General features: G+C 37.3%; 1 protein-coding gene across 2 annotated transcripts in view; it reads left to right on the forward strand.

Annotated features, from left to right (window-relative positions):
- Window positions 1-23,253, forward strand: part of epha3 (eph receptor A3) — a 71,860-nt gene that overhangs the window by 13,238 nt on the left and 35,369 nt on the right. The window lies entirely within an intron of this gene.

Consider the following 23,253-nt stretch of genomic DNA (forward strand, 5'->3'; position numbering starts at 1 on the left):
TGAGCAAGAACGTTAATGTTATGATTTAAGTTTCATTACAGAAAGCACTGTCTTGGAGAAAAGATACTGAGCCGTGCATTCGGCTGCGTGTATAATTGTGCGAGGAGCTGTGGTTGAGAGGGATGATAATAAATTGGCTGGCAGCTGGCATGTAGAGAGATTCAGTCCTGTCTGTGGTATTATTTGAGTTAAGCCAGCTCCCAGGAGAAATCACTACAGCTCATAAAGTGCTCTGTATCCCTCGCCTCCTCTCCAACAGGGCCTCAAGATGTTTTTCAGTTCTGGAATTCTGTGTGATATTTTTCAATGTTCATGGATGCGTGAGAATTGATTGAGAGCCATTGAGGTTGAAGATGTGAGGGCCCGACTTAGAAAGAGATAGATGGAGATGTTATTTGCAGCAACATGTTTGCTGGGAAACTGCTGGAGATGCTATGAGCATTTATTTATAAAAAAGAAAAGAAAGGAGGACTAGGAAAATGTTTAGTAGTTTATTAGGTTTCACAATTAACAAATATAGTGCATAGTAATATGTTCACAGTGAACAAATTGGTCAATTAAATTGTGGTATACATTTTTTCTAATAGCTGTCCATTTTATTTATTTATTTAAATGTATAACTGCTTCTAACCTGAGTAAATTTCTGATCTGTTCAATTTAATATTTATTTAATTAATTGATAACAGATATCCTACACTTCATTCTGTACGAATCCTTTTTTTTTGCCTTACATAAAGTACATATTAGGGTTTGTTTTAGTGTAAACTCAGCAAATTTGACTAATTGGACTAATTTAACAAAATAATGGACTAATAATAACAATAATAATAATAATAATAATAATAATAATAATAATAATAACAAAACATTATGTGCAATATTTAAAAAAAGAAATAAAAAAGATAAACATTTTGAAAGTGCTTTTGACATGTTTGGGAGGGATTGTTTTCTCCCAATCTATTATTCATCAAATGCAAATCATAAAAAACATATGTGATATATTTCCCCTCTCTCATTTTACTCCATGAAAAGAATGAGCTGTAGAAGCAGCCAAAATGACTCTTTCACTGAAACTAAATACAAATTCTGATGTCTGAGGCCTAACCATACATCGAAATAGTTGTGCGTGGTCATGCATTTTTGCTCTCCAGTATTCTAGCCTGTGGTTTGGCATGAAGTTAATGCATCTGAAGGTGACTGTTCCAAACAATTTATCAATCCCAACACCGATTCGTGGCGTGTAAAACCAGGCGCCTGACAAGTGGTCCTTTGTGTTACTTTCATGTAAGTGATGATGACAATACAACGAGAGTGACTGAGTGATGAAGTGAGTGAATTAATGAGTAAGTAAGCAAGTGAATGAATGATTGATTGTGTTTGCTCCAATTGATTTTAGATAAATTGTCGTTTAATCCTATAGCATTGTAGTAACTGGAGATTTGTGCATTATCCCCTGATTACTCTGCAGCAAAACAACGATAATGTAACAACGATTCCCCTTGGGGCACCATCTATTTTTCGATGTTCTCCTATTTGTGTGGTGCTTGTGTGAAAGTTTAGATGTATTTGACAATCTCATATTAGTTTCGGGGCAGACTAATGGACACTAATAAGGGCTTGTATTACAGGAGCGTGACAGCTGCACCTCCATACTCATAAGCACATTTGTAGGAGAAGGGTGTTACTCAGCTCACGCTGCAGGCCTGCTGTGTTAATGGATTGATTACTGTGCGGAGTCCAAGTGTCGCTCTAACACAGATATTTTGAGGTATGCAGATGCAGAATTTCATCATCTTAAAGTGTGGACCTGACACATAGAGAGAACACAGTACTGAAGGAGATCCTGTGTTGCATATTTCATGTACTGTTGTTTATGAGAAAGAAGTTGTACGATTTAGTACATTTGCACTGACAGACAAGATAAAAAATTATTTATTTTGCTTATAAATTATTTAATTAACAAAATGTGACTGGGTATATGTGGAACATTTAAAGCAAAAGTAGTAATTACAAAATATAGAAATAGGAAATGCACACAGAGTTGTCAGATAGTACTTTATAATGCCAAGATCTCAAAGTATTAAAAGCTTACAAGGATCGAAATGGTTTAAGTATTCTAAATACTGATTATACAGCAGAATAAATTGTCTTTTGTTAGACTGAAAGAAAATGAATGTGACTTTGTTATTGAAGGTTCCTTTCATTGTACACATCACTAGATAATGAACCTAAAGTAGATAACAACATAGATTATCGTTTGTTCATTATCTACTGTAACAGTATTATCAATAGAAGGGGTGACATTCTAAACTTCACCTTATTATAAGCTTGTGTTGCTAATTTGCTTTCAATACAGCTTAATTTGAAGTGCAACGCTGCAACTCTGAATTGAATGCATGAAGTGTTACGATAATGAAACAGAGCACTAAAATCTGTATTAAAGTCTTAACAATAATTTGATCTTAAAACAGCAAATAAAAAGACTATGTGATCCGGATGTCTGTCTGCTTTTTGAGCTTCCCATGTTCGCAGCTGCCACAGGGCTCCGTTGAGAGCCACAGTGGTTTACATTCCTGCTGGCTTTACCAGGATATACAATCCCCATGCTCACTATCCCTGATTAGTTATCAGATCTTATTAATGCTGCTCTAGAAAGTGCAATGGGTATTTTAACAAGCCCTAAAGCCTTACTGAATGAAAGACGCTCGGCCAGAAAACTGTGTATAGTGCACGCTGACCCTATTCTTACATTTCAACAGTGGGGCATTCCATGCACTTTAGGCATAGGCCTCCAGTGGGGGTCTATGTCACTAAGAAAACAGTTTTGGATTGAATGGATCACAGCATGGACATCATACTTTACAGAGCCGTAACGTGTAACAGCCTTAAAATAGAAAGGGAACACTGGTCTTTAAAAACCACACCACACAGTGATAATAATATTTCAAAAATTACTTTGATTACTTGAAAATCCTGTTTCTATTTAAAGGACTAAATCATTACACAGATTGATTGCTACACGGTATGTGAAATAACAATAAACTGCTCAAATAAACTATTTTACATTTACAAAAAAAAAAAAGTACAAGAAATCTAAGAAATGTTAAGTAGACTCAACCTAAAACACATAAATAGAAAGTGTTTGCTATATTTGGTTATGCCTCAATGAAACATAGGGTTGTTGCTATTTAATGTTTCTCTTTAATGTAATAAATGTAATTAATTATGTTATTGTAGGTATCAGTGTTAAAAAAAGTGTAACACTAATTAATGATCTATGGATGGGTCAATGCTAATGGTGGTGCTGATCTCTATTCTATTGTCTTTATTTTTTCATTAAAATCTGTCCTCAAAATGTATTCGCCAGGGGATTTATGATGAAATCCAGCTGTCCTCCTTCTGCCATTGCAGCAGGTTGATATATTTCATTTTTATTTTAATGGACACACACTAATACGTGTAGCTTTTTTGGCCTATTTTCTGAATTTCACAGCCCAGAATCACAACTTAAGATTTATATAGACACAATGTTCAACTTTTCACCAATATGGTGTGGCAATAGTACATCTAAATAAAGCACCCATTGCATTTGAACATAACTGACTGGAATATGACTACTTTTTGAATGTCATAAGCAGTAGACCTCAGACTCAAACGTGGAAAAATTAGAGAACAAATTCCAGCTGGCTAAAACCACCTTTACCATTTTCCTTTCACTGTCAAAATCTTTATACAGAATGGAGAGTTCAATGACAGAGTATAAATATCAACACATCAACCTTTTTTTTTATTTTTATGTCAGCAGAGTAACCCTTTGCTCACCCTAAGAGTTCACCAATGCATTTCAGGGAGCTTTTGAGTGCTCATCCTGTTTGTGTGATGTTCTGTCTCAGGGTCCCATTTCTTCCCTAATTTATTCCCTCTGTTCCTCTGCATGTCTAAAATAAGTATTTCTTCTTGTCCCACTAATGGGACTAACTTTTTTTGCACATCATTATATGTCTATTCAAGAGAAGCAGTGCTCCCTTAAATGCCCATTTGTGTATATATAAAACAGATGCTTCATTTGAACATTTTAATGGATTTCCTCCTGAAAGATTGAGGATCGGTACATTGTTATGTGGAGCCAAGAAAAATGTCGTTCTTTTGTTAGAGAAGTGCACTTTCTTGAAATCAGTAAATGCTTAAATCAAACACAGTTTTAAATCAAACCCCTATTAAAATCAAGCTAATCTTTTTAATATCTTTTTTTTAGTACTAAAAACTGCATTCTGTACACTGCATATTGCAAATAACCTGCTGATGTCAGGCTAGTATAAACTATTGTAGCCATTTGACATTCTCATATAACATGTAACAGTAGCAATAGCCTCAGTAAATAAAGCCAAGGGTCCTCTGAGGAGAGACAATAAACAGAATGCTTGCTTGATTAATCTGCACTTCGCTGCTGATGCTCTGTGAGGTGGTAATGTTCTGTCTTGCTGCCTGACAGTCCTAGCTGGAGGATCGAAGTCTGGTGATGAATGCCTAGGCAGCGGTCGCTAGTCACATGTTTTCTATCACTCTCCACCCTTTCCCTAAATACTTTCCCTTGTGTTTCACCCTTCATACACCTTGCAGGGCTTATGTACATTGTCAAGACATTGCTTCTTGTCACCCTACTGCTGATAGTCCAGATCATTGCTCCTAAACAATGGCAAAGCCACGAAATGGCCAAAGTGCTCCCACATGCAATGAAAAACTGAGTGTGAACTGTTCTGCTTTTTGCAGTTGTAGTTATTTCACGTTTCATTCATATTAAGGACTCTACTGGGGCCATTTGCAATCATGAGAAGACCAAATGAGGCTTCTGACAAGGTCTGCTTTTTATCAGACCTAAGAGAGACTTGAGAAGCAAATACTCACCTAACTTATTAGGAAATGCACTGTGTACTCTCACTTTGTAGTCAAGTGAATGACTACAAAACGACTAGAAATAATCTGCAAGTTAAACTTCCTTGCATGTTTTACATTTGCACAAATTTTGAGTGATTACACAGAAAGCTATGGTTGAGTGTGTATTTAAGTAGGAACTGTAAAAACATGTTTAACTGTCAAACACTGGGGTTTCATTTTTGAATCACTGGCTGATTTGTTTTCTAGCCTTACTTTGTTGGTTTTTATAGTGCATGCTTCCACCCTTAAAACAAATTATCTTAGAATGTGTGTGTGTGTGTGTGTGTGTGTGTGTGTGTGTGTGTGTGTGTGTGTGTGTGTGTGTGTGTATTTTATGTACCATACAACCATTTACATTGTACCATATAATCATTTATATTGACCTGCTAGCAAAAGAGAAAAATGTTGTAGAAGTAATTTTAATATTGTTGCTGAGCTAGCTTATGAGGAATGCTGTGTTAGTTTACTAGCTGTCGTTGCCAGATGAACACAAAGTTGATCCAGTCTCACATGCCTCCTGAGTGTTGAGTTTGCTGGCAATTAGCTAGAATCGGTGAGAAGATAGGGTTTGTGTGCTGTAGGGAGCAGTAGAGTAGTTATAGGGTTTAAGCACCTCACAGTAAGTGCATTGCCGCAGGCTCCTCCTGCCTCAATAAATACGCACAGAATAATCAGGCTTTGACTCATGGCCTTGGATGTAAGACAGGTTTTTGCTGTCTTTCCTTCGTATGGTAATAGTTTGACACCTTTGCAGGACAAACTACCTACTCGTACATCAGACCAGATGCTTTGTTCTTCACAGTGCAGTCATTGCCAGGTTTGCTTTAGGCCTATTATGCTGGAATTATTCTTCATAAACCCAGGTCAGGTCCCAGATGGAAGCTATTATTGTACCTCTGACTCACTGCATTTGGTTTTTCTATCAATTTGAAGTTAGGGGACACTCTCTCCCTGACTATTTTTCTAGCTGTTTTTCGACTGACCCTAAAGCATTTTCCACCATAAAGACTAATGTTTGACATTTTCCATGGGCAAACTGAGTGAGATTGTTTCAGGATGGGCTTACACATGTAACAAGTATGAGGCTTAGAAATCATACATGACAATTCTTTAATTCCTTTAAAAAAAAAAACACCACCAGATAGCACCTGACAGCAGCAAACCCATGAACACAATATTATATAAATGATCAATTTAAGTCAATTTCATTGACAGTTTAAAACATAAAGTGTTATGTTGCAAAAATGTGAAATGTTAATCATGTGATTACATAGATAGATAGATAGATAGATAGATAGATAGATAGATAGATAGATAGATAGATAGATAGATAGATAGATAGATAGATAGATAGATAGATTGATAGATTGATAAATCGATATTTTGTTCATCTTAGTGGGAACTTTACAATCTAGAGGGCTAATAGTTTACTAAATTTGTAATACTCCCCACTAAACACCCAATGAGAGATATTTTTGAAACTCATCATTTCACTGTATATAGGGAAAAAATATGAAATTAAAAACCCATGCAGCTTTAATGTTGTTTGTATGCAGAGGTTAATTGTTGTGTAATCCTGTGGGGAGAGGTTCAATCTAACTAACAGCATGAGTTTACAAATACTGAATTTCTTTTATTGAAGGCACCATTGACATATCAAAACCAAAAGAATTCATTAGCAAAAACAGAATTCAACAGTGGATGAGAATAGTGTGTGCTTCTGCATGGGCCTTTACTTCCCAATTTTCTATAAGGCATTTTCTATTCTTGCCAGCATAATTGTTTTGTTGTTGTTGTTGTTTTTTTTCTGTGACTAAAGAGTTGGTTGGCCAGAATTAGTCCAAAGAAGGCTTTATCGCAAGTCCTGGAATGTAAGTCCCATGACGCAGATACAACTGCTGGGTCAGGCTGTTTATTTGGGATGGCCCCTGTTGGTGGATGGGATGTGGGCTAGAGGGGAGTGTGACTGTGATCGATGAGCGTGCTGCTAGCCTGACAGCTGGACAAGGCCATTTTGACAGCCTTTGTTTCAGGCATACTTCGGGCTGAGTCTGCCTCCCCCTGAGTCCTTTGCCTTCCTCTTGCTCAGGGGGAAGTGGCCCATTCACCAAGATAAACACAATGGCGGTCTCTTTTGGCCTTGCACACTTTTTTCAAAAATCACATCTCAGTTTTGACAGCAGTGTCATTAATCAACTATTCACTTAAGCTGCTATGGTGCTGTATTGCTCTTTGAGGAATGGCAAATGAACATCTGTAAATTACCCTGTTAATCTGTTTCTGTGACCTTTCATTCAGTAAGGTTGTAAAAAAAACACAACTGCAGTTGAATTGCAAATCTAAACACTCTCATTCTCTGAATTCTTACACTAGCACGATTCTGGCTTGACATCTCTCCTAGTGTGTGTAGCAATGCTAAAACAATACAAGTCCAAGCTGGTGTTTGTTTGCCAGACCGTCTACCCATGGACCATCCACTGAGTTATTTGGACTGGCTGCATTCCCTGGGCCCTGTTTTAGGACACATGCTGCCTAGGCTAGAGTCCTTGGCAATTATACTTTGAAATCAGTGCCGAGTTTGTTTCAGTCAATGCAGTTTGCAGTAGGATTGTAAGATTTCTTCTACGATTTGGTTACTGTAGCCCTGAAGAAAACACAGGATTATAAACCACCGTGGAGAGAATAATGTTAATAATGATATATTGTTTGCTTATTTCCCGATCTCACATTCCTAATGAAGTTATTTAAAAATCTTTATCTTCAGGTACTAATGTTTTAAAAAATAACTATTCTGGTATTATTTTTCAAACTAACAGCAATACGTTTACGTTTCCATATTATAAGCCTGATACTAAAGATTTATTATTTTGAAATCATAATAAGCTGTTTGTATCGCCTGCTATAAAACCATACATGTTGGAATAAAATGAATTATCATCAGTCTTACAGATTATCAAACTAACAATCCGTTTCAAAAACTGAAAAAGTACACAAAGTTAATTATTAGTGTACCTTTGCAAGTTTTTATTAATTATGGGCTTCACTGGCCAGAAGGCAGGGACACATACTGTGCACCCACATTTACATACACCTGGGGAAGCCAGAGTACCTACTGGTATGTTTTTGGATGTGTGTAAATCTTCACACAGACAGTAACTCGAGCCCAGAATCACACCAGCTTCCTGGAGCTGTGTGGTTGCAGTGCAACCCACTGTGCCACTATGTCACCTCTCAGCAAGCACTCAGTAAAAAAAAAAAAAATCATTTGTGGTGTGCTCAAGCATCACAGCGGTAACCATTTTAGATAAAACAAAAGATTGGAAAATAACAGTAAGAAAATATCTTCAAATTTTTTTATGTAATTTTATTAGTTCTACAAAACGTCTACTAAAATTGCTCCAGTGATTTAACTGATGTATTATTTCTATTATTACTCTTATTTACATTTGCTTATAAAAATATTAAATTAATAATTGGTAATTTTTCATCTTAATAAAGAGACGGAGGACTTCTTATGGGGCACTAAGCAGAAGTGGCTGATTTTAACCATAGTTCAGTTGAGGTAGTAGTAATTAGAAAAATGCTTTAAAAATAACTGAGCAATTAGCATAGGCTTTAAAGTGTTAACAACAGAATTACTCTGATTTTCTTATCTTGTCTCACACACTTGTGGGTTAGGCTATAATTACAGTCACAGATACATAAAAATGCAGTGGATATGTAGGACAGGCATTGTGATTTGTGTTTGTATACTTTCATAATGGTAGATTCTGAGCCTTGAGCATTTCTATATTTTTTGCTAAGTTTTGGCACCTCATTACTATTAACCTGCATCCTGCAGTAATTTTTATTATTAGTTTCGGCACCTCATTACTATTATCCTGCATCCTGCAGTAATTTTTATTATTATAGCAAATATAAAAGCAAATAAAAAAGTTGTAATATTTGGTTGATTTTATTAAATACAGTGTAAAGTATACATCCATTATTTTTTAATTGCTCACTTTTTATACGTCTTTTAAAGTCTTTTTTATATAAATAAAAGATTCATGAATGAATATTTGGGACACGGTTGTCCAGGCTGAGTTGAACAGATTAATAGCTTTTCTGCGCTGGACTGCAAGTGTTTGTTTATTTATTATTTTTTGTAAATGAGTACACAGTGTCTCTTGTGTGACCGTGTCCCATGGGTTCCCTCTGTGTACTTTTTCTGTATCTGCACCTTGCCAAGTCCCCTGAGATAGCTCCTTGTGTCCACATGACTAAGTGGCCTTACCAGAAACTGTAAGAAGGGCTGGTTCATGTCTAAGAGAGACATTCAAAATCACACCCTAAAAAAATTTTTTTAATGGATATTTTTTATGAAAATATCTGACAAATTACATAATCAAAACCTATGTATTATATTTTGGTTTTAACAGCAGTGTTATCCTATATTACATCTAGATTTAATAATTAACTGACACATTTAGGGCTAATTTTATGATCATGGCAGAAAAGGAAAAAAAAACCAAGGTAAAAGAATAGATAAATGGATGGACCTGTATACATTTTGGCTTCACTTTTTTTTGCGGAGTTCATGCATTTCCCACATGTAGATCTGATCAGCAAATATAAGAATAGTTGGTTCAAGACTAAAAGACGCCTGCTAAAATTGTAAGTTGTGAACTTGAACACACCTGAATAGTGTATTCTTAAAAAATAATAAAGTTTGTTATATTTAGTTATTTTTGGGTGTTGAAGCTTTTTTTTTAAGAAATAATAGTGGATTTATAAAGCCTGCTTATAATAAATGGGCGAGTTTTAAAGTCGATAAACTTAAAGTCAGGAATTACCATTTTAGCACTCCATGCTTGGGGGTTGGGGGGGTGTGTGTCTTGAGATGAGCTAAAACACGCTATCATTTTAAACAAAATGGGTTTTAAAAAAATCAGGGCAGTACATTTATTTATGTCCACAGAAATAACAGTGAAATAACATTTTGCACACTAAAAAAAAACTTGCAAACTTGCAAAGTGTTAACCAGCAAATTGCATTTGCACTGGCAAAAAATAAAGCCTTAAGTGTTTATCAGCACATCCTATTATACTTTATGCCATTTGTTCAAAATGTAAAAAAATAAAATAAAATAAGCAGAGTATTAAATCTTTAGTTTAATTTTAGAAATTTACTCTTTTGTATGCATTTTTTTAGTCTAAATTAACATGAATAAGATATTAATCTTATACACACTGTCATTTTTAATCTTTCAAACTGGCCCACAGATTCTGTGTGAGAACATAATGCTCACTTTCTTTACATAAAGTCATTAGATGCCCCTGTTCACAAATCAGATACAGCAACTCACAGAAAAGAAATCCATTGTCAAAAGAAATGCATTAGGAGGCTGGGTCTTGGTGTTTAAGGATGTGTTTCTGATTTTCTGCTTTCAGCTGCGGAGAGAGAGAGAGAAAAAGAAAGAGAGAGAGAGAGAGAGAGAGAGAGAGAGAGAGAGAGAGAGAGAGAGAGAGAGAGAGAGACATCATGCCCTTGCACTGTAGTGCAGTTCAGCCTGGTTGAGCCTTTACATCGCTCCAGAGAGGCCACAATTTCCACACCCACAACTTATTAAAGCGTTTAAGACTCCAGTGCACTTGCAAAGCTCCTCAACCTTTTAGCATGCATTCTACCTTGAATGCCAAGCATAGTAGTGAATCTTCCTGAGCAGCAGTGCGTAGCTGCTGCAATGGCTACCCGGAAAACACAGCATTATGTGGCTTAAGGTGATGCAAGACAGGTGCCTGGAATCCAAGTCAAGTCACAAGCAGCAAGATTTTTTTCATGAAAGCTGTTCTATGGTGATGCTATCAGGCAGCATATAAAGCCTAGACCCTGAGGCATCGTTGTGCTTTAATACAGCCAGCAGATCAGAACTTGTAATCTAGCTGTGGCAAGAATCGCAAAACAGTAGCGCTTTGATATGTCTGCCACTTAAAGAGGGGACAGAAAAGGAGACCTTTAAAGGTTGGGAGATACCTTTGAGATGAGCAGTGACCTTTCAGGAAGCCTGTTTGAAAGATAAGTCTTTAAACACATCCGGCCAGGGCAAGAGACCATGGAGATTCGAAAATGCCAGTGAGGACAGTCCACTAAGATTAATATACCTATCATGTGAAATTGAGTGGAGGGAATAATTTCCAATCTAAATCAAGCATAAAGGTATTTGTCAAAGGGAATATAACTGAGGCTATACAGTAAATGATCCAGTTTTTGCAAATACATCATTTGGAAAGATTTTTTTGTGTTAGGCATCAGAGAGTTCTTTATATTGAGCATATCCTATACATATACTCATCTTTATTTAAAAGATACCTAATCCTTATCGCAGTGTCTTTCAGAAAATGGTGTGTTATTTTCTTTCTTTCCTCACAGTTGACACAATAGAACTGTACTGAGCCCCAAAAACATCTGGTGATTAGAAATGACAAGCCCAAACCTGTAATTATTTGTCTATCATCACGGTTTTCTTTTTTCTTAGAGTTTGCCAAAGGAATGTCTGTTCATTGCCAAGGGATACTCAGTGAAGCTTTGTTGCACACAATTAAAGCTTAAAGACCATGCACATTTATTGTTATGCTCAGGCATTAGAATGTAAAGGAAAAGCTTGCTCCCAGTGCAGCAGTAAAACAAAGACATCCGAAGCTCTTAATTCCCCCTTAAAGGAGCAAAACAATTATTATAGCTGGAAACGGCCCACATTACAGTTAATATGTATGTAAATAATGTTGTAGGCATACCTAATTACTTTATGTAGGTGTGTTTATTTATTTGTTTGTCTTCAATACACCACTGTATCCTGGTCAGAGTTGCATTGGAGTTAAGAATACACCTTGGATAGGAACACCAGTCCATCACAGGCCACATGGCAACTAAGAAATATCTAACATAGCCGATCCACGTACTGACATGTTTTGGGAGGTGATAGGAAACCAGAGAACCCAGAGGGAACCCACATAGAGACCGAAAGAACATGCAAAACTCCAAACAGACGGTAAGCCAAGCTCGGGATTGAACTGGAGACCGCTAAACTGTGAGACCACAACTATAGCAACTGTGCTACAAGGCTGCCCTTTGTATGTATGCTTGTTTCAAAGCAATACTATAGCATATAATGGCAATGAAAGAAAAAGGCAGAAATGTTATTAAATTAATTTAATTTTTTTTCACGATAGAAGGCACATCTGTGAAGATGACAATGAAAAATTAAAATTTTAAATGACAGCTTGCCATGCTAAATAAGGACAAACCAATTAATATATCAATTTACATTTAAATAGATAGGCAAATGTATCTGCTCACTGTCATTTGCATCTCTTTACCATACAAATTCCTTAGAGACAGGATGCATACGATTACAGTAAAAGTTAATCACCACATAAATTAAACATGTACATTTAGGCACAATAAAGCGCTGCCTTAATTTTTTTTTCTTAATTCTTTAATTAATGAAAATATCTACTGAGTTTAGATTATTTCAATGAAGACATGTTGGCCCGTGTGTGTGTGTGTGTGTGTGTGTGTGTGTGTGTGTGTGTGTGTGTGTGTGTGTGTGTGTGTGTGTGTGTGTGTGTGTGTGTGCATGTTTAAAACAAGTGGGGATTTGTGATAAAACTCAAATCTTGCCACCATGCCCTGGGAAACAGTGTGAAAAAAACTGTGGTGGTACAGTATCAACAAGGTCTGTGAATTCAGGTTTAATTCCTTAACTAAAGATATGTCATGCAAGTCACTCATCATTTATCTCAGATTGGAGTGGGGAATGTTTTATTAATTCTACTTATACATTTATTCATTTATATTTGAAACTGTCTGCATTATTTAATCATTTATTTGATCTATTCTCAAAGCATGTGAAATGATTACCTAACTTTACCCAGTACAACCCAGACCAGGTATTTACTAAGGATTAATGAATGAAATTAACAATGTAAATACATGGTTATGAACACAGTACATGGTTTGTGTTTGTATGTCTGAACACAATCTATATCTTTTTGGTCTATTACTCTTTTTTTTTTTTTTCTTTTTTTTTTTTTTAATCTGTTTGTACAGAGTGAATTACTATGCATTTTAAAGAACAATGTGCAAATGGAAATTATGTCCTGGCGATCAAAGTGAATTATTGCACTAGAGTGCATGAAGCATCTAAAAATTGTCTCCAGGTGTATGAAGAATTGCCATTTTTATTATTTATCATTTTAATTGAGCTAATTATGATTACTGCTGTTTAGCCTATATTTAGGATCAAATTTATGCCAGAAGAGGTCCAAAAATACAACAGTGGAGCAGAGGGGAGTTCATCCAAAGCCAATATTTTTGCTAAGTGAGATCCATGGTAATAATTAGCTACCATTCATCATCATCACCTACTCTCATGTCATTTGATGCACTGGGTCACTGAAGCTACGCCAGACAATATTTATGGTTCTGGTTCTGTAAATCTTAAATATGTATTCATTATTTATATTATATACACAGGAATGATTAGTAATACAAAAAGCCCTGATGTGATCCTACTTTTTTTTCTCATTTGAAAGAACATATGGAAGCCACATAGCAGCATGGGATTCTGGTCCAGCAGGCGAAGTTACAAGGCCCAGTGCTCTCTGACATGGCTTTGTGATCCTGCACTAATAAGAGTGGTCATGGGCTTTGCTGGATTCATTGTCCAAGCTGCAGCTTCAGAGGCTGTGGAGAAGCAGAGTGAAATACCATGTGTGCACCCAGTAGGGGGAAATTCCTGCAGGCCTGTGATTTCCTCAGCACATTCAACACATTAATCCACCGGAAACCCCGCTGTAATCGCATTGTCCGTGGCCTTAACTCCCTACCAATCTCAACTATCAGTAGGTCAGCTTGTGTCAAGTTGGAAAAAGAGCAACACTGTTACAGATTCAGACTGCTATGCTGAAATTACAATGCTGGGGTGGCACTAATCTGATTTATTTTCCTCTTAAGTGCAATAAGTTTTTTTTTATTTATGCAATACATGTTTTTTTTTTCACTGCAGTGAGGCGGGACAGAATTTATTTTTTTACAATAATTTACTTTAATCATAAAACAAGTTAAATTAACAAACAATAGAATAAGACAGCTTAAACTTCAGGTTTTACCAAAATCTTGCAAATCCCTCATAATCTCATAAAAACATATTTTTTTGATAAATGTGCATTTTCATTGGGAAAGAAATCCTGCAGATGTTATCATCAGTACATTTTTATAGTGTATCAGCAGTGCATAATTAACAACTGCCATTAATAATGGCATCTCGCCTTTTCTCACCTTGTCACCTACATCATAAACAGTGAATATTTTACAAGCTGACCCCCAGAGAAAGTCATTTTTGTGATGAATGTTTGTGCTGTTGCAATGATAGATTTAGTTTTAACCATGAGGTTATTGTTGTTGTGTGAGATGTTTTTGGATTTTGCATAGGCGTGTTTTTGAAAAAGTTTTTCTACCTCAAGGTAGAAAGGTTGCAGCTAAATATAAGAAACTGAATGATTAAAACATTTAAATAATGCACAGTCTATGCACAAATATTAATTAAATTAAGGGCATGTGTCTAATTTTAACATAAAAAATCCTTAACATCTGCCATGTCATAAAATGAAATATTATTTGACACTGCTGTCAGCAGTCACATGTATAGAGACATACTTCTGGGAAATAATGAACAGAAATGCACAGAATCTACTGCGGATATTTTAGTGTTTTATATTTTCTCACTGACTTCATGGCCATAAAGACCCAAATAGTTATGTATATATTCATCACATTTTCCGTTTGTCAGCTGAAGATAAACAGTCCTGAGCTGACTGGATTCTGTCAGCTTCTCGAATGATTAGTTTTAGTTCAACATAAACAAACCTGGTTCTAATGAAGTTGAACCTCGATTAGCAAGGGTCCCTGATTGTTCATTCCTGAGTGTGTGCCCAGTCTTTGTCATGATGGAGAAGCTGGGTGTCTGTGATTAATGAGATATTGTGGACTAGCACATAAGTGCAGCAATCTGTTACTCTAAGATCACTTTAAGTGATCCTGTTTCAAAGCCTTCTGTGCAAATGAAGTCATTTTACTTCTTCTGAGTAATATTTTTGTCTTTGTAGAGAGCGGCTCAACTGACCAACAACTGCCTTTTTATTTTTTTATTTTTTTATCTAATCTGCATATTTTTCGAATAAGCATGTAAGTTTGCTAATGTGTTAACTTTATGGATATGATTCTCACTGCATGTTGGTAAGTGAGAATGTGTGCCGTGGTGTAAGTGAGCATGTGTTGACGTGTACGTGTCATGCTGTGGTGACATGCTGCGTGCTTGCTGCAGCAGCCGCGCAATGAGGTGGGACGGTCAGTGTGTGTCTGTGTGTATGTGTGTAACACTGGAACCATAAAAAGATCGATGGGAGGGAGCAGGGAAATGAGCCGCTGTCAGCTAGTGTACTGTCAGCTTCTCAGTGCAAGCCAATCAGTATGGCCCAGTCCTGACAATACCAGTTTGAGTGTGCATCGATCAGGCTTGGGAAGAGAGGCCCACTGCAGGGATTACTTTTCACAGTCAAGTGTACTCTAATCTCCCCTCTGATGTCTTAAGAAATCCATCAGTGTAACTAATCGTGAGACTCTGTCGACCAGAGACAAAAGATGATCCACTAATAGATCACCGTTAATGATCGACCTGATCTGTGCATTTGCTCCACAGTTTCGCTATAAAATAAATCTCTTTACAAGCCTCACACTTTCCAATCAAACTGTGAAATGTTTTTAGGCAGACAGAAAGAGATACTTATTGATTACTGTTTTCTTGGTGTAAAATGTGCCAAAGTTATCTGCCAGAAAATCTCTGATTTGTTATTATTCCACAGACTGTAGATGTTATTGAAGAAAGGTTGCATTTAAGCAATTCTGTCTTATTGTGATGTGCTGTGATACGAATATGATATTGGACAGTATTTTGCACTTAGAGAGGTTTGACGGCTTTTGCAAGTGCTCAACCTGACTTTGTGGTGTGTGCGGAGTTGGGTTTTGCTGCATGAGCACATCTGAAGCAGGCAAGAGCCTCAAGGATAGAAAAGGTGAGAAAAAGGTGAGAAAAAGTTTCAGTACAAGCAGCACGGGGACTGAATTTTAGAGATAAGTGAGAGAATTTCAGGTGGGGTAGAGGCTTTAAAATGTGAAAGACATTCTTACAGACTTCATTATAGGTTAGAGGGAAGAATACTGGAAACATTCGTTTTCTCCACCATCTTATTTTTTATTATGCATCTTTCAATGTTCTGTTATTTTTACCCATTACATTTTAATTGGCAGTCATATGGCAGCTGAATACATGTTGAGACACCATCTTGAGAGTTGACCCAAATTGTTCACATTAACCTTAGAGACATGGGAGTTGAGATGAGTAGAGAATGTGATTAATTAAAATATTCACTGAGTTTAACTGGAATTGTACCTATATCAGGCAGCTATGAGTGAGGTGGATGAATCTTTGGTTCATTATAAATTGAAGTTACAACACACCACAGTTACAAAGGTGTTTGGAATGAATAGTAATCAGAAAATTATTAGAAAATTATATTTCAAATAGGTTGCTTAGATATTAAACCTATCTATTACTTTGTAGGCCCCAATCTGAACATATCATCATGTTAAGGTTCACTTAGAGGTTTGGCACTGTAGAAGCTATGCATCAGGGGTCTCTGGGTGTCAGAAGAGGACAGCTTCAGGTGAGACCATGCGTGTCAGGGGACTAGGTGAGCAATCGATCCCATAGCAAGCTGCTGGAGTGGAACACTGTCTCTGACCTTCCTCTGAGGTAATTGCCCCCTGTCTGCTGCAAACACACTGATAATTGCCACAGTATTCTATAAGAGAACAGAAGCATTGAAGGTCTTTTGTGTAAAAACGTCTAAAATGTCAGCCCTTCTCAGGTGCTGGATATCTAAAAAGGACCCACAGGACCTCTTTCTGTTCAAGAGTATCCCAAGGTGCATTTCTGATTTGAAGATCTGAAAGGGAACGTCGCAGAAAGGCAGCTCCATTCACATTCACCTTGGCCATACCCTGAGGATGTTGTGTCTTTGCCCTTGTATTTTTTTTATTTAACCATTGCTTTAGACTCATGAGTTCAGTTTGTCGACTGTGCCATCGGAAAACATCTGAAGCTCTACAGGAAGGCATTTTATGTAGCGCAATACTTACAGACAGAAGTTTACTGTTTGAGTGTTTGTGTAAGTATATAATTGATGTGCATTGATATTTGTGTGGGGGGGTGAGAAAGAGAGGTAATCTCAGCAGCTGCTAGTGGCTAAGTAAGAAGAGATGGTTGATGTACACTAGTGTCTGGGGATCAGCTGCGATAGCGTGTCTCCTCTGGCCCTGACAGCCTTGCTATGCAGCACTACATTCAGTTCCTCTGATTTATGGAGGTGTGCTTCTCCATAACCTCAAACTTCTCCCTTGAGTGGCCCCTTCTTCCCCACCCGTAGATGAATAGGGATGGGCCAGCCTTAACAAATGTGTGGACACCCTGCCGTGTGGCCTGACATTAGAGATTGATTTGTAGGCCCCTATGCCTGCTCTAGGACAGTGACACCTGCCAGGGGAATCTAAGTTGCTTGCTGCTCCTGTTTGCCCCTGGAACAGTAGGGATGTCACATGACCCTGTTCAGAGACACTAATTTTTCCTGGGATATTTCATATGTAGGGATCTTGCAGGTCTTCTCATGAGACCTGCATGTTTACAGCTTCATTAGGGCAAAGTCATAAAATGTCATTGCCACCCATAAAATGCCATTACCACATTCTTCCATGAGGCTTTATTTCTTAGATCCTTTTTGTGCATACAGAGAGCTGGCTGAGTGTTGATAATCATCTCACATCTGTGGAGGGAATTAAATACCCTCTGGTTTGAAGCAGAACTGCTTCAGGTGAGAAAACAGTGTTAATGTGCCTGCTGGAACAGGCCATATGGTTGCAATGAAAAATTAAAGTAAATTTGGGAAATATTTTTAACACTGTTTTGCATTTCCTTTTGGGAAATAAGAAATTATTTATTTCAATTTATAAAGTTGCCAATTTGGAGTTGAACTGTGTAAACAAATGTGTTTTGTTATGGGAAAACCCCTCTCAGATGTCACAGTGGATAATTTCTTGCAAAAGCTCAAAAACAAGACTTGTAGGTTTCACCAAGAATAGGATTTGTGTTTGTGTTTGTGTGTGTGTGTGTGTGTGTGTGTGTGTGTGTGTGTGTGTGTGTGTGTGTGTGTGTGTGTGTGTGTGTGTGTGTAATAACATGAAGATTAATTTTAAACATATTTAAAAAAAATGTCAAAAAGTAAAATCAGTGATTTTACTTTTTATGTTTAGAATTAGTTTTTGGTTATATGAAGCATCTTCTATACAAGTTTCTGTGTATGAACAACCTGTAGTTGTGAGAATTATATTTAATTTTAGAAATTATAAAAAAGTTAACTATGTGAAAGGCTTATCAATCGAAGTAGAACACATATAGTATTTTGTACAGTTGTAAGATGCATGTTGGCATTTATACATGCATTACATTAGATAAATATTTGCACTATGCATTGTCTGTTTTTTGTGTGTATATGAGTCTGGCAATGATGATATTATTATGACGTGTGAATAGATAATTGCGGGTGTGTTGATGATAGGGGAAGTGGGCCATCCTCAGTAAGGGCTCAGTATTGTTGCTGTGGAGTATTCCAGCTGACCTATTTCAGCACTCCTAAAAGGAGGACACTTCCAACTCACTAGCCCTGTTCATTCAAGCAGGCCTTTGTTCATGTTGCTCTGCCTAACACTCATACACACACACACACACACACACACACACACACACACACACACACACACACACACACACACACACACACATATATACATATGTGAAATGTATATTCAGATATAAAATGTGTGGAGCTGAGTGAGGCATAAAGAATTTGAATTATTGCCTTTGCCCAGCTGCAATTCCAGCCATTTTTTGTCATGGTTTTTTTTTCCTTTTCACATCAGATATCTAGAGGACGAACTAGACAAAGCAGAAATAAAAAAAATAGTTTGCCTGAAATTTGTTCATCATCGTTGTGGTAATGGGCATATGGAGCAACTCCCATTACTGTTGGCTATCATTGTTGGCACTTAGAGACACAATAGATTGACAGACAGTAATTCACAGGCTTATAGATCCCTCCCAATGCATGGCTTGGTTATCTTGCTTTCATTTGGCATGGAAGCACCACAATAGCCTGGAGCAGGTTATTTGGATTTGAATAGGAAGTTTTATGGCTGGTGTTTGCGTACCGATTCTGTGTGAAAATTATTTCTCTGTTATCAGTCACAGCCATGTCTGACAGTCTGCGTACATTAAAAGTGACCATCACAATCCCCGGACCTTTGGCTGACCCTGTTCTGCCTTTGTCTGTGGGAGAGATTTATTAGTAGCAGTGGATTTTGTGTGGTCCAGCGTCTCCGGAGGAACGGTGGGCTGTGAGTGACATAGAAAGGGGCGGCCATAAACCTGCCACAATGGAGGATTAGGTGGTGGCCAAAGCAGGGCTCCAATTGTGCTACCTTCTGTCTGAGAGCTGTACATTCTGTACAATAGTGCCAAGAAGGAGGACCGAATATCAGGCAGGGAGAAACACATTCCAAAAGGCTTTGAAAACTATGCTAATAGGCTTACTTGTAACAAAGCTATTTCCCTCTTTCTTTGGCTCCCACTTCTCATCTGCTCAATTTGCTGCAGGCATCACGGTGGCTTATTGAGACATGTCAGGGGATTTCAGTGAAATTGTGTCCTAAAATTACTGACTGACCCAGTCATATTAAGCAGCTTGAAGGAAAACATGTAGAAAAGGTTGCAGAATTCTTTTTAGCGCTCTGTTGTCATGCATCTTTTTGTTTGAAAATTTCAAATTTGCTGATGTTTATGTGTGTTCCTCGGTAGATACAGGGACATGCCCTAAAGCTTAAACAAAATGGCAGTCATCCTTTATGTAAAACCACCATTTGCTTGTTCTCATCCTCTTTGAAATCGTTTTATTATTATGGGTGTAACAGTTTGGATTACTGAATTAATTTACATGGTTAAAATAAATGGAGGCAACAATCAGAAATCAATTATAGATTATAATATATTATACATTGATTAAGTTTGATTATAAATTAATTCCCGATATAAATCTGAAAAACACAGACAACTGGCATTTAAGAAATAATCATGTATAACTAATCTAATAGGTTATCAAGTCGGTTTGCATGTAGCAATGATTTTTAAACTACAGATTCATAAAAATGTTGGTCACATATTGATTAAATGAGTCTCAATTAAATTGTATTGAATTGTGCAGCTTTAGTGGTATTTTCACATATTGAATCATTCGATGTCTTGAGAAGTGAAATAGTGTTATGGAAAAGAGTTTTTAATGAAATTCTAATTTTAGATAATACATTAGGTTGTCATATTGTGTACGTTTTTCTTCATGCGTAACTATCAAGTTATAAGGAGCCAGGTAAACACAGTTCGAGGAAATGCATTTGTAGACAGTACAAAGAGTGTTTAGAGCAACAAAACATAAAAGTGACACACTAAAGAACATTTATGATGTCAAGAGTTTGTCGACAATGTCTGAAGCAAAAATATATTAATATATTTTGGAATCTTATTCATGTGCAGAATGCACTTTATTCTGTTCCTCAGAACACTGTATGTGTGTGCATCTGTCTTTGCAATAGTGTCTACATGATTATCAGATTGTGTCTAGGTGCTGTTTGAATGTGATTCGACCCCCAGCCGATTCCCTTACTTGTTTATTGTCTGTACACACAGGCAGCTGCTTCTCACAAAGCACATACTCTTGACCTTTAGTGCTTGTAGTGGCACCGAACAGAAAAAAGTCTTGGTAACGGTGGGCCTGTCATCTAAGCAATTAAAGTCCACTGGGGCATTTCTGCACTGTAAGTGTATCTTGCACTGTAAAAATGAACAGCCATTACCACCTGCAGTTGCTTACCTTCTCCTGAAGATAAATAGTACACAGCTTGTATACATGCACAACCTTGTTAATAATATATACTAATTAAAATATAATGAATATAATATAATAATTTTTATGTTTTTCCTATTGAAATCACAGTTTTGTATTACAATATGCCTATGTTGTCAGTGTGTTTATCTGTCTGCAGACGTGTGTATGTGTGTGTCTTTCCTGCGGCAAGGCCACTGGCAGCTGTGAGAGTGTGTAAATGGGAAAAGCTGCCTAACTGAGATGTCACCGGAAAAGATATAAAAAGAGGGGAGAGAGAGAGAGAGAGAGAGAGAGAGAGAGAGAGAGAGAGAGAGAGAGAGAGAGAGAGAGAGAGAGAGAGAGAGAGAGAGAGAGAGAGAGAGAGAGAGAGAGAGAGAGAGAGAGAGAGAGAGAGAATGTGTGAACAGCGCTAGACATTAGTATTCGGGTAATCGAATGGAAGCATTGCTTTTAATGAGGTAGTACGGTGCAACGTTTTTTCTTTAGACATAACATGTCTTCTCTGCTTTTCTGTCTTGAAACCTATTTGCTTGACCTGTAATAGTAAAATAATTTTTAGATTTTCCAGAGCACTTAAGCACAATATTATGATTTACTCATCAGTCAGATTTGTTATATGACCACAATTAATTTCTAAGTACTTTTAAAAGCAAACACATCAAGAGATGTAGTCATCACTGTGTGATAAATGTATTAAAGTTGTTGTGTTGCTGTAGTTCAGTCTAAAAAGAGTGTTTGCATAGTTTGTTCTTAGTGGCAGAGAGCATTTGTAAGATAACACAAAACAGTTTTAAGCTCATCAGTACCAGTTCCATGCATCCCACTGATGCTTTAATAGAAGATCAAAATGTTTATTGTTAGCCTTGATGCAGTGTATTCACCACAGCCGAAGCTAATCAAAATGAAACACTCTGAAACATATTATGCGAATACTGTGCCAAGCGCTGAATGAGGGAGCTGTTGAACAGACACTTTCTGTGGTGCCTCTTCAGACCCAGATTGGTGTTTGTGCTGGTAACTATAAGGTAATGGTACTAGAGAAGAGGCTTATTCATTTTAAAATGGCCTTAAAGAGTCTCTTCACATTTGGAGTTTCACTTTAGAAAATTGGCACTATGTTCTGTACTGCCTAATTAAGCAATCTGATCCGGGCCTGATTTGAATGAGAAAGGCGTCTGATGAGCAGCTCAGGGAAGGTGTGGGCTTGGGAGCGGCGTTGTAGCTCACAAGAGAAAGCAGGAAGGAAACACATGTTTGAAGGTGTAAGCAGTCCCTGAAGCCTGGTACAAATTACTATGCTAATATCCATCACAAATGAGGTGAGTTTAGATGTCTCACTCTGGATCTGCTTCCTCTTTGCACAATACAACTGATCAGATCTTTATGAAAGTTAGAGAGATGAGGTAAGGCATCCAGGTGGCGTGAAAACCTGATCGTCGTTGTGGAAAAAGAAGAGAAGGGAAACTACTCAACGGAACCAGGAAATCATTTGTTTAGTGAACGAGCTAGATGTGGCACTCTTTTGGCAGGGCTGCAGTGGAGCAGAACCGCACCGACCTCTCATTGTACTGTGATAGAAACCCCACTCTCCCCCTTCAACACACTTTCCAATCTGGAAGTGTTCCTGTTTTTGCATTGCTTTTGCTGTTAAGTTCTATTTTACTGTGTCAGGACTTTTCCCTGGGCAGGAATGTAACCAATCAGGAATATAGCTTACACTATAATTTAGTATTCAATTCAAAGATATTGTTTACGCTGCTAGGTGAAACCCTTTTCTACCCAAACTGAGCCCTGCTATTGGGGAGTCCAACTGATATGAGATGTCATTGGAGTTGTTTACAAGGCAGTGTGTATTGATTCAGGGTGAGGTAGCCTCATTGTCCTCTGAGAGTGCATTTGTACCGGCTCCAGGACAAACAGAGACTCGCTGACGAGCTCTGATCACATTTCAGGCTACTCTCTGTACTACAGCTGGGCTCTACGGTGTACAAGCAGTTACAAATGGCCCACTCAGTGGCAGATAGTTAATGTGAGAGTAAGGCTAAGCATTTGGATCTTTGCTTTATGTGTGCATGTCTCTGTGTGAATGTATGTTTTCTGTAAGTGGGAAGATTTGGCTGTTGGTGTAATTGTTATTTTGTCAGTGTAAATAAATGCAATACTATTGTGTTTATGAGTGATAAAGACAGAGAACACTTAAACTCATTTATTGGCATGTTTACTAGATATC

This window comes from Silurus aristotelis (assembly GCF_946808225.1).
Source record: "Silurus aristotelis genome assembly, chromosome: 3".
Taxonomy (NCBI): Eukaryota; Metazoa; Chordata; class Actinopteri; order Siluriformes; family Siluridae; genus Silurus; species Silurus aristotelis.